Source organism: Triticum aestivum, chromosome 2B (genome assembly GCF_018294505.1).
Source record: "Triticum aestivum cultivar Chinese Spring chromosome 2B, IWGSC CS RefSeq v2.1, whole genome shotgun sequence".
Taxonomy (NCBI): Eukaryota; Viridiplantae; Streptophyta; class Magnoliopsida; order Poales; family Poaceae; genus Triticum; species Triticum aestivum.
Genome location: NC_057798.1, coordinates 728,605,252 through 728,615,409, shown reverse-complemented (window position 1 = coordinate 728,615,409; position 10,158 = coordinate 728,605,252).

The window sequence follows — 10,158 nt, the reverse complement described above, 5'->3', positions numbered from 1 at the left end:
GCAAGAGCAATATCAGATGTCCATGATGGGTGAGCTGAAGTTCTTCCTTGGTCTTCAAATTCGTCAGCAAAGGAATGGCATCTTCATATCTCAAGAAAAGTATCTCAAAGACTGTCTGAAGAAGTTTGGAATGCAAGATTGCAAAGGTTACACGACGCCAATGCCAGCGAAACACCATCTTGGTCCCGACGACAATGGTAAAGAGTTCGATCAAAAGGTATAACGCTCCATGATTGGTTCTTTACTTTACCTATGTGCATCTAGGCTAGATATTATGCTTAGTGTTTGCATGTGTGCTCGATTCCAAGCGGCACCAAAGGAATCACATCACTTAGCTGTCAAGCAAATTCTTCAATATTTGGCTTACACCCCAACACTCGGATTATGGTATCCAAAGGGCTCAAAATATGATCTGGTTGGATTCTCGGATGCTGATTATGCTGGTGACAAGGTGGATCGCAAGTCTACATCAGGCACATGTCACTTTCTGGGACGATCACTTGTCTGTTGGTCTTCAAAGAAGCAAAACTGTGTATCACTCTCAACTGCTGAATTTGAATATATTGCTGCTGGATCTTGCTGCGCTCAGCTTCTGTGGATGAAGAAAACTCTCAAGGACTATGGCATCAATCTGAAACAAGTACCTCTCTTCTGCGACAATGAAAGCGCCATCAAGATTGCCAACAATCCAGTCCAGCACTCGAAGACAAAGCGCATTGAAATTCGTCATCACTTTCTCAAAGATCATGTCATGAAGAAAGTTATTGACATCATTCACGTCAACACTGAAGAGCAACTGGCAGATATCTTCACAAAGCCCTTGGATGAGAAAAGGTTTTGCAAGTTATGGTGTGAGCTAAATATCTTGGAATCCTCAAATGTCCTGTAATCAGGCACACATCCTAACACTTATGCATGTTGATGACTTAGATGTGCAACACACGAAGTAAAGTATATCTTCAAACAATGAAGACTTACATTCTGAGTGTGAATACATTAACGTGGAATTTGACTTCGGAGCGCCACGATAATTGTGCGCTGTGTCTGGGTCTAATACTTCCTATACGATGGGTAACGCCACCACCAAATTTCTTGGTTTGAAGTGTTTCACTCATGGCGTTATTGTTGCAATGTCTTCGCATTTGGTTTGTCTTTATATTTCAACTTATCTTCATGATGTGATTGCTATCTGATATACATACTAGTATTCTGTCCTCTACAGCATTCACTTATAGCTATGTCTTCCTTGTTGAATCTTTTGAACTAAGTGAATGTGATCGGACCCTAATCTCTCCATGCTTTCTATCTCAAACTCTATCTGTCCAAATCATATGCATTCTATTGAAACTGTCGAATGTCTTCTCTGCATCCTTGTCAGCAGAAGGCACAGCGACAAGCATTAAGTCTATTTTTAAATGATTCATCCTTATTGTTTGAAATCCAGAGAAGCCAGAACAACCATTCGACAACTTGGCGGGCGTGGGAACGTTGGACAACTCTGAGTATGTTGCATGCTTTCCACGTGTCCCTCAGATGTGAACAGGCAGGGGCACCTGCGTAATTGCGCTATGCCGCACCCCTTCTTATAAATACATGTCCCCTGCAGTAAAGAAAACCTTCTTCCACCTCTCCACCTCGTCAAAACCCTAGAGCCACCGCTAGCTCTTGACGACGCCGACGACGAAGCGCTTAGCTGCCGCGACTTCTCCGACACCGTCCTCACGCTGGCCGCGGACATCGTCCTCTCTGCCGCCGCCGTACGGGTCCTCCGTCGCCAAGTTAGGGCACGGTGGATTGAACTGCTCGGTCTCCTATTCATCCCATCTAGTAGTTCTTCGTGTGGTAAATATAACTCTATTTTTACCACCTTTTTGATCCTCAATGATTCATCCTATTTACCAAAATTGGTTTCTGCCTATACAATGTTAGATCTATTATGTCTGCATCTCATACTGCCTAGTATATTCACTTAAGCTTCATATCTAGTTAGATTCCCCACTTGTACTTATTCACGGATTCGTACAAATCTGGAACAAACTCTCAACATATAAGTGAATGTCTTCGCAACATGAGGTCAATGTCTTCAAACTGATTTATCTGCAAAATCTTCTGAGAATGCATATGACCTCTTCCCCTTCCCTCGCATCTCTAATGCTGTCATAGGTACATGTCCGTGGGAGAATCCCTTGGTTCTCATAGTCTGCATTCGTTTGCAGAATTCTTATAGCAACACATTAACTCTCCTGAAGCTAGTTCATGTTTGTCCAGCAAGCGAAAGCCTTTGAACATATTGAAGCCATTTAGTTTGAAGTTCATGGCTGCAGAGAAATCAGTAAGGAAGGGTGGCAGACAGCGTCGAGGGGGAACATCAAAAGATTTGCCTGATGACCTCGCAGAAATTTACAAGACAGATCCTGAAGAGGACTACAATCAGCGCAAGACACGAATCCAATGGATTCGACGATATTGGGCTGAACAATGGTTCAAATACAAGTTCTTGACCTAGGAGTACGCTGAGAAGAATGCTATCAAAAGTCCTTGGGGTGATATTCTCTATCAAGGCCTTCCACCCAAGAACAGAGCTGAAGCTATTGCACAGGATTTCTATCCTTGTATGGTCCGTGGACCTCAGCCTGAAAATGCCGACCCATCATCATTGCTCTGGTGTCGTGACGATAATCTCTTCAAGCGCAACTTCCAGCACGCAAAGGCATCAGCCAAGGAAAACAAGAAGTCATGGGGATTAGACTTCAACCTTGGTGCCTCTGCTCCCCGTGCTGACAACTCATGTGATGCAGAACCCAATGTCATCAGCCCCTTTTCAAACCTTGATGGCATCATCACATACATCTTGGTCCAGGGTGCCAGAGTATATCATTCTGATAATGATGCTGATACTGATGAAGCCCCAGCTCCTCCTCCAAAGTCGCAGAAGCTAAAGAAGTCTAAGGCTTCAACATCAGTTGCTCCTCCAAAAGCTTCACGTGCGAAGCCACTGGCCACTGCACCTCCTGAAGACAGTGTGCAGTCTGAAGATCTATCACGTATCTCCAAGAAGACTAAGAAGAAAAAGAAAATCGTCAAGAATATTGATCATACATTAACTCCTGCTGCCATTCTGCGTGAAGAGCATATTGATCTGTCCAGCGATGACGATCTTGCAGATGATGCTCTTGAGCAACTGGTCAAGAGCAAGGAAGAAGCAGAGATCTTCAATAACTTGCCTCTCTTTGATGTGGCAATCATCCATAACTTCATTGATGAGTGGTTTGACACCCCAAATCTCAGCTTTGATGATCTGCAACTTCCCATTAGCCTCAGCATCGCCTTCAATGGCGCCATTGCTTCTGAGCTAGCTCTTGCTCAGCGCATTGTTGAACTAAAGCACAAGATCGACTATGAGAAATCTCATTTCAAGAAGCATGTGGCCAAGCTCAGTGTGCAAGATGTCAAAAACTTCAAGATCATGCTGCATGAGCTCAAAGAAGCTTTTCACAAGAAACGCGAAGAAGCTCGAGGCTCTCGTGAGCGCATGAAGAATCTGGCTGACAAGTGTGTGCTAGCCTACAATGAGGCTGAGAAGCGCAAGGCTCTTGGTCGTCCTGGCATTGACCCAAGAATGGCTGCAAAGAAGAAGAAGCTATCAACTGTCCAATCTGCACCTTCAAGGCAAGATGAACCTCACATAGTCTTCCCAAGCAGCATGACTGGATCAAAGCCAAAGGTCATGTCAACCGCTTCAGAATTGAAGAAGACGAGGGCTGCCGAGGCTGAAGCCAGAAAAAGGAAAAACACAGAAGTCTCTGATGCTGCTCCCTCTAAGAAGAAGCGCAAAACCAAGAAGCATCGGGCTGCTCCCACAGAGCCCCTAGTTGTTGAACCAATCTCAATGGTTCGCCCTGCATCTGAATACCAAGAACGACGGATGATTGTTCATGAGCCTGCTTCCACAGAGGCTTATGAAGCTGAAGACATTCCAGCAGTTGATCCCATCGCTGCTGAAGACATTGGTCACCATGACAATGTTGAAGATGATGAAGTTCTTCCTCAGATTGAACACAACTTGGTATCATCGCATGTTCTCACGAACAGCGAACTCATCAGCATTGGTTGTCCTCTGACGCCAATTGCTCAGGATGCATCATGGGCTGATCGCCCACAACAACAAGACTCCCCCAGTACTCCCCAACAACAACAAGTCACACCACCTGTGCAAGTAGAAGAGGATGAGGCCCAGCCAACTCCATCTCCAAAGGCGTCGCCTGTATTACAAAGGCTTCGCAAAGGACCAAGGCCTCAAGTCCCTCTTCCGAGCGTTCCAGAAGGAGAAGTGCACCACCAATCTGTTGCGCGTCAAGTGTTTCCAGAAGCCACTCCAATTGTGAATGTCTCCGAGTCTGAAGCCAAAGCTGCTGAAGACAATCCGGCTGCATCAGCCGATGAAGAACATGAAGAAGAACGTGTTTCTACTCCCCCAATTACTGAAGAAGCTGTTCCAGAAGTGAACATGCCAGTGCCAGACCCTCCAGCTCATCAAGTGGAGGTTGAAAATCTTGAGGCTGCCACCACCAACACAAATGAAGCCCATGACGTAGTCATAACTGAAGCAAGTGTGGAGCCTGCACCAACCAATATACCAGAAGCAAATGATGCAACTGCTCCTGAAGCTTCTGTTGTGCAGCCTGAAACCACTGTTGTTGCCACTGCTCCTGTTCCACCACCAAGGCCCCATACAATTGAGGAAGCATACAACCATGGCCAGCTAATCACTGTTAGATGGCCCATTCTAGTCCCTCCTCCCAATGTCTTAGGTCCTCAGTTTGATTATCACATTGAGCATAGGCCTCAGGGCCAGAAACCAAAGCCAAGACTGCCAAGGTTCCCAGGTACTGCCACCTGTACAGGGTCCTTCAATGCAAATGGCTTCAAAAGCCACAACACCTTCTTTGACAGCACAAAGAACCCCTACTCAAGGCCAAGAATATCATCTTATCGTTTCTGGAGTCATCAGCAACGAAGCTATTACTCCTACATTCTGTATGATCAAGGGCGCATTTTCCCTCATATGCGCCTCGACACTGAAGCCATTGCTGGACTGCCATGCTTAGAAGAAGCACTTGACTGCTTTTGTGATGCAGGTCTGCTCAGCTTTGTGACAGACAAAGAACATTGGAATGAGGAACTTTTGCTTCAATTCTATGCTACCCTCCACATTCGCGGCTACAACAGGGATACAAAGACATGGGTTCTCGAGTGGATGACAGGAAATGTTCATCATGAAGCCAAAGCTCTTGACATCATGGAGCTTACAGGGCTATCCACTCCCGGAGAGCTGTACGAACCTGATTGTCAACTCCACCATAATGCACTGGAGAGCATCTTCCATAAGACAGAACCCAACATGAGCCAGATGTTGAGCATGATGAAGCCTTTGCCACATGACGCTGAATACCCAAATGAGTTCTTTGTTGATGACCTTGAGTATCTGCCACGCACCATATATCACATCATCAGGCGGACTCTATGGCCTATCAAAGGGCCTTCATCAGCTGCAAAACTTGAAGGAGCCATGAAGAAATTGGTCTTTTACATCCTCAATGGCATCAGCTTCAATGCACAAGAATTCTTCCTCCGGCAACTGGCTGCGTCTGGATCTGACCTTTTTGGCCTGAAATTCTATGCTCCATGGGTCATGCGCCTCATCAAGCTACACTCTGCTATCAACTATCAGCCCTCTGCTCGCAATCATATGATCTTTCTACCAGAGGTTGATATGTCAGTTGAAGCCATATACCCTGAGCCTGCCAAGAAGCCTCTTTGTCTTCAAAATGCTGAACACCAAAGCTTCACTCAGCCCATGGAAGGAGTCCAAGCAGTAACTTGTATCTATCCAATGGATGGGAACACTCGTCTGCCTCATCATGCGCCAACTGAAGCTACTGAGAGCATAATTGCCCAAAGGCCTAAGAAGCGCTCTCGCGTCCTAAATGACCGAGAACTTCTTGTGGCACTGCATCAGAAACAAGACAAGCATCACTTTTGGCTCAAGCGACAGATGCAAAGCCTCTTGGTGGACGTCAATCGCATTCTAAATCTTGCCACCAAGAATGCCTTTGTCACTCACGAGACCTGTTGGTGATCATGGAAGAGTTTGACATTGCTCAGTGCTGAAGCAGATCTTCAAGACGATGGCTTCACTAAAAGATTCAAGTTTGACTCCAATCCTCCACGGAATGTTGTCCTACGTCGAACTCCATCTCTTGAAGACTCTGACTATTCTTCCTCCGCGGCAACTGTGAATGCCAAAGTGATTGATGATGACGACGATGCTACTTCACCGCCCCCTACTTCTGCACGCATCGACACTGCACCAAGTTTGTCTGCGCCGCCAACCAACAACGACAACCCTGCTGCTTCATCTACTCCTCATGAGGACGAGTAAATGCTCTATGTCTTCAAACCTTTTTGGTCATTACTGACAAAAGGGGGAGAAGCATATGAGTTTGATAGTCTTCAAGCGGGTTCATATGGGCGGTTGCTTTATATTTTGCCTAGTGATTACAACTCTTGCTTTTGATACATTTCGTTCATTGAGTTGTAACACTTAAACTCGATGGTCGTCTGCTACTTATTTGCTTTTCCATGTGCGATGATAACTTCCGCACTTAGATCATTCTGCAGACGTCAATTTTTATTATGCATGTCATTCTCTTAGTCATATTATTTCATGCATGTTGAATTATCTTCATAAGTTGAAGAGGATCTCCACAAGTACAACCTGCCATGTGCATTTGCATTCCAAAAGAAAATTACTTATATGCACATCTTCAGGGGGAGCCCTTGCCACTTATGAAGACAATATCCTATCCTTTAGAATTTCACATACTTTATCCCCGTTGAAAACTTCAACCAGTTTGTCATCAATCACCAAAAAGGGGGAGATTGTAAGTGCATCTAGTGCCACCCCTAGTTGGTTTTGGAGTATTGACGACAAAGTTGGTTGAGGGACTAATGCGTTTGTGAGAATTGCAGGATAACGCAGGTAGTGTCCCTCATTGATTCGGTTTACCTACCGGAGATGACCCCTAAAAATGTATGAAGACATTGACGACAATGGTGGTATATGAAGATATTCATATTGAAGACTATGACATGAGCAGACATTGAGTGAAGACTATGGAGCGCGAAGACTGTGTTGTTTTGTTGTTTCCTTTTCTTCTCTGTTGAATCATAGGAACCACTGTACTGTTAAGTGGGGTCCAAGTGAACAAAGTCAGAATGACTGAAGTGATGCTCAACCCAAATCCTATGCCTTCAAGCAAAGACAATGAGAGCAAATCTTATCTAGAATTGGATGAGTCAGCTTTGCTTGTAGCCCAAGTAAAGTTGCCGTGTCTATTTGAAATCTGACTGTTGGAACACGTGTCAGTTCCTTAGTGACCCAGGGTCATTTCGGAAATATCAGGTCGGGTTGCCTTGTGGCTATAAATAGCCCACCCCCTACACCATAAATTGGTGGCTGCTCAGAGTTAGTTTACGGCTTTTGTCGTTTTGTGAGCAACCCACCTCGAAGCCTTTGAGAGAGAGAAATCCTTGCGAGGACAAAGCCCAAACACCCAGAGCCAAAGAGTGTTAGGCATCACTGAAGTCTTTCTGTCTGAGTGACCTGAAGACTTATTACACTTGAGGACTGTGTATCCTCCAGCCGGTTAGGCGTCGCGTTCTGAGCATCCAAGAGTCATTGTGGATCGCCGGTGAACGAAGTCTGTGAAGGTTCGGAAGTCTACCTTGAAGACTTACCAGAGTGATTGGGCCAGGACTGTGTGTCCTTAGCTCAAGGGGAATAAGGTGAAGATGCGGTCTTCTGAGTTGAATCTCAGCCTCCCTAACCAGACGTACAGTTGTCACGGCAACTGGAACTGGCCCAACAAATCATGTGTCCTCAACAAGTGACGGTTCTATCCTCTAACTCCCTTTACCTTAAGTTTGTCTTCGTGAAATCATTGCCTATTTGTCATACCTGTTTGGCTTCATACTATCTTCCATCCCGATCCTTACTACCAAGCTGCTATTAGTCTTTGTACTTTCACATTATTGCATACTTGACTATGGTTTGCTTGTTGTAGTTTATCTTCCGCTGCATATCAATTAGGTCATTTCTATTGTTTGTCTTTGAAACTTCCACGTTTAGAAGACTTTCTCGTGGGGCTCTGGAGTAGGGACAACATGATTCCGCGAACAAATGGGTGGAGGGGAAACCCGAGCCCGCGGACAAAATGGGGAAGGAACACGACTCTCTCGTGGGGCTCTGGAGTAGGGACAACATGTCCCGCCGGTGGGAGACGGTGGCCAATCTTCTTGGCCAGATACCCAGCTTCTCGGAGCCTCTTGATATCCTTCTCCCGGACGGTAGAGGCCATCCATTTGCCTCCTGCTCCGGATCTGGACATCTTCGGAAAACCTCTCTTCGATGGAGAAGAAGAGCGCTTGGGCGCTAGGGCTCGAGTAGAGGGAAATGAGTTAGCGGAAGAAGAAGGCGTGGGTAAAAGAGGAAGAGACCTTGTCTCTTTATAAGAGAAGGTAAGAGCTTTTTGCGCCTCTGCACTTGCCTGGTGTAGCCCGCTCACCTCCCACTTACCGTGATTGGCGGTGCAGTTGGATTACCCATACCCGTATTGATGAGAATCATGTGATAAGGGGACACGATCTTCGCTTTGACAAGATGTGCTAAGGAAACCGCCTCGCAATATACGCTGACGCTGGGCGTTGTCAGCTGAACTGTCGTTCTCTTTACGGTGGTATGTGAAGATCATTTTGCAGATCCAGACACGTCCTGCGTGTTCAATAAATAACCTTGGAGTATTCGGAGGAGGAACCCGCCTTGCAATGCCGAAGACAAGACTGCGCGCCGGACTCATCGTCATTGAAGCCTGGTTCAGGGGCTACTGAGGGAGTCCTGGATAAGGGGGTATCCGGACAGCCGGACTGTATACATCGTCCAGACTATAGAAGCGTCAAGACACAAGACTCAAGACTTTGGCTTGTGTCCGGATGGGACTCTCCTTTGTGTGGAAAACAAGCATGGCGATCCGGATATTGTGTTTCCTTCCTTGTAACCGACTCCATGTAAACCCTAGCTCTCCGGTGTCTATATAAACCGGAGAGGATGGTCCTTAGAAGGCCGATCACAATTACAATCATACCATCATAGGCTAGCTCTTAGGGTTTAGCCTCTACGATCTCGTGGTAGATCTACTCTTGTATTACACATACCTTCAATATTAATCAAGCAGGAAGTAGGGTTTTACCTCCATCGAGAGGGCCCGAACCTGGGTAAACATTGTGTCCCTTGCTTCTTGTTACCATCAGCCTGAGACGCACAGATCAGGACCCCCTACCCGAGATCCACCGGTTTTGACACCGACAGGAACACTTCCAAGGATTTGCCTCCAGATTTGCACGAGCTGTACAAAACAGACCCAGAGGAAACCTATACAGGACGCAAGAATCGAATCCAATGGATTCGAAGATACTGGGCTGAGGAATGGTTCAAGTATTGATTCGTCACAGAAGAATATGTAGAAAAGAATGCCATCAAGCGACCCTGGGGAGATATACTGTACAAGAATCTTCAACCTAGGTCCCAGACTAAAGCTATTGAGCGAGGCTTCTATCCGTGCATGGTTCGCAGACCGCAGCTAGAGAATGTTGACCCCTCTTCTCTGCTATGGTGCCGTGAAGACCATCTGTTCAAGCGCAACTACCAGTTCGCAAAAGAATCTGCTGTGAAGAATAAGAAGGCATTCAGACTTGACTTCAACCCAGGTCCGTCCTCTCCACGGGAAGATGGCACCCGTGAAGCCAATGAAAACAGGATCGGCCCCTTCTACAACTTCGAAGGCCTCCTGTCGCACATTGCCGTTCAAGGCGCAAACGTAGATCATTCTGGTGATGATGCTAACTCTGAAGATGCACGAGCTCCTCCTCCTAAACCGCAGAAGCAGAATTAAGCTAAGGCTCTCAAACAAACTGCTACACCAAAAGCTTCTCGAGTGAAGCCATTGGCAACTGCCCCTCCTGCTCCACGTAACAGCTCTGAAGATCAATCTTGTGTCTCCAAACGGACCGAGAAGCCTCAGAAGAGAACTACTCAGAGGA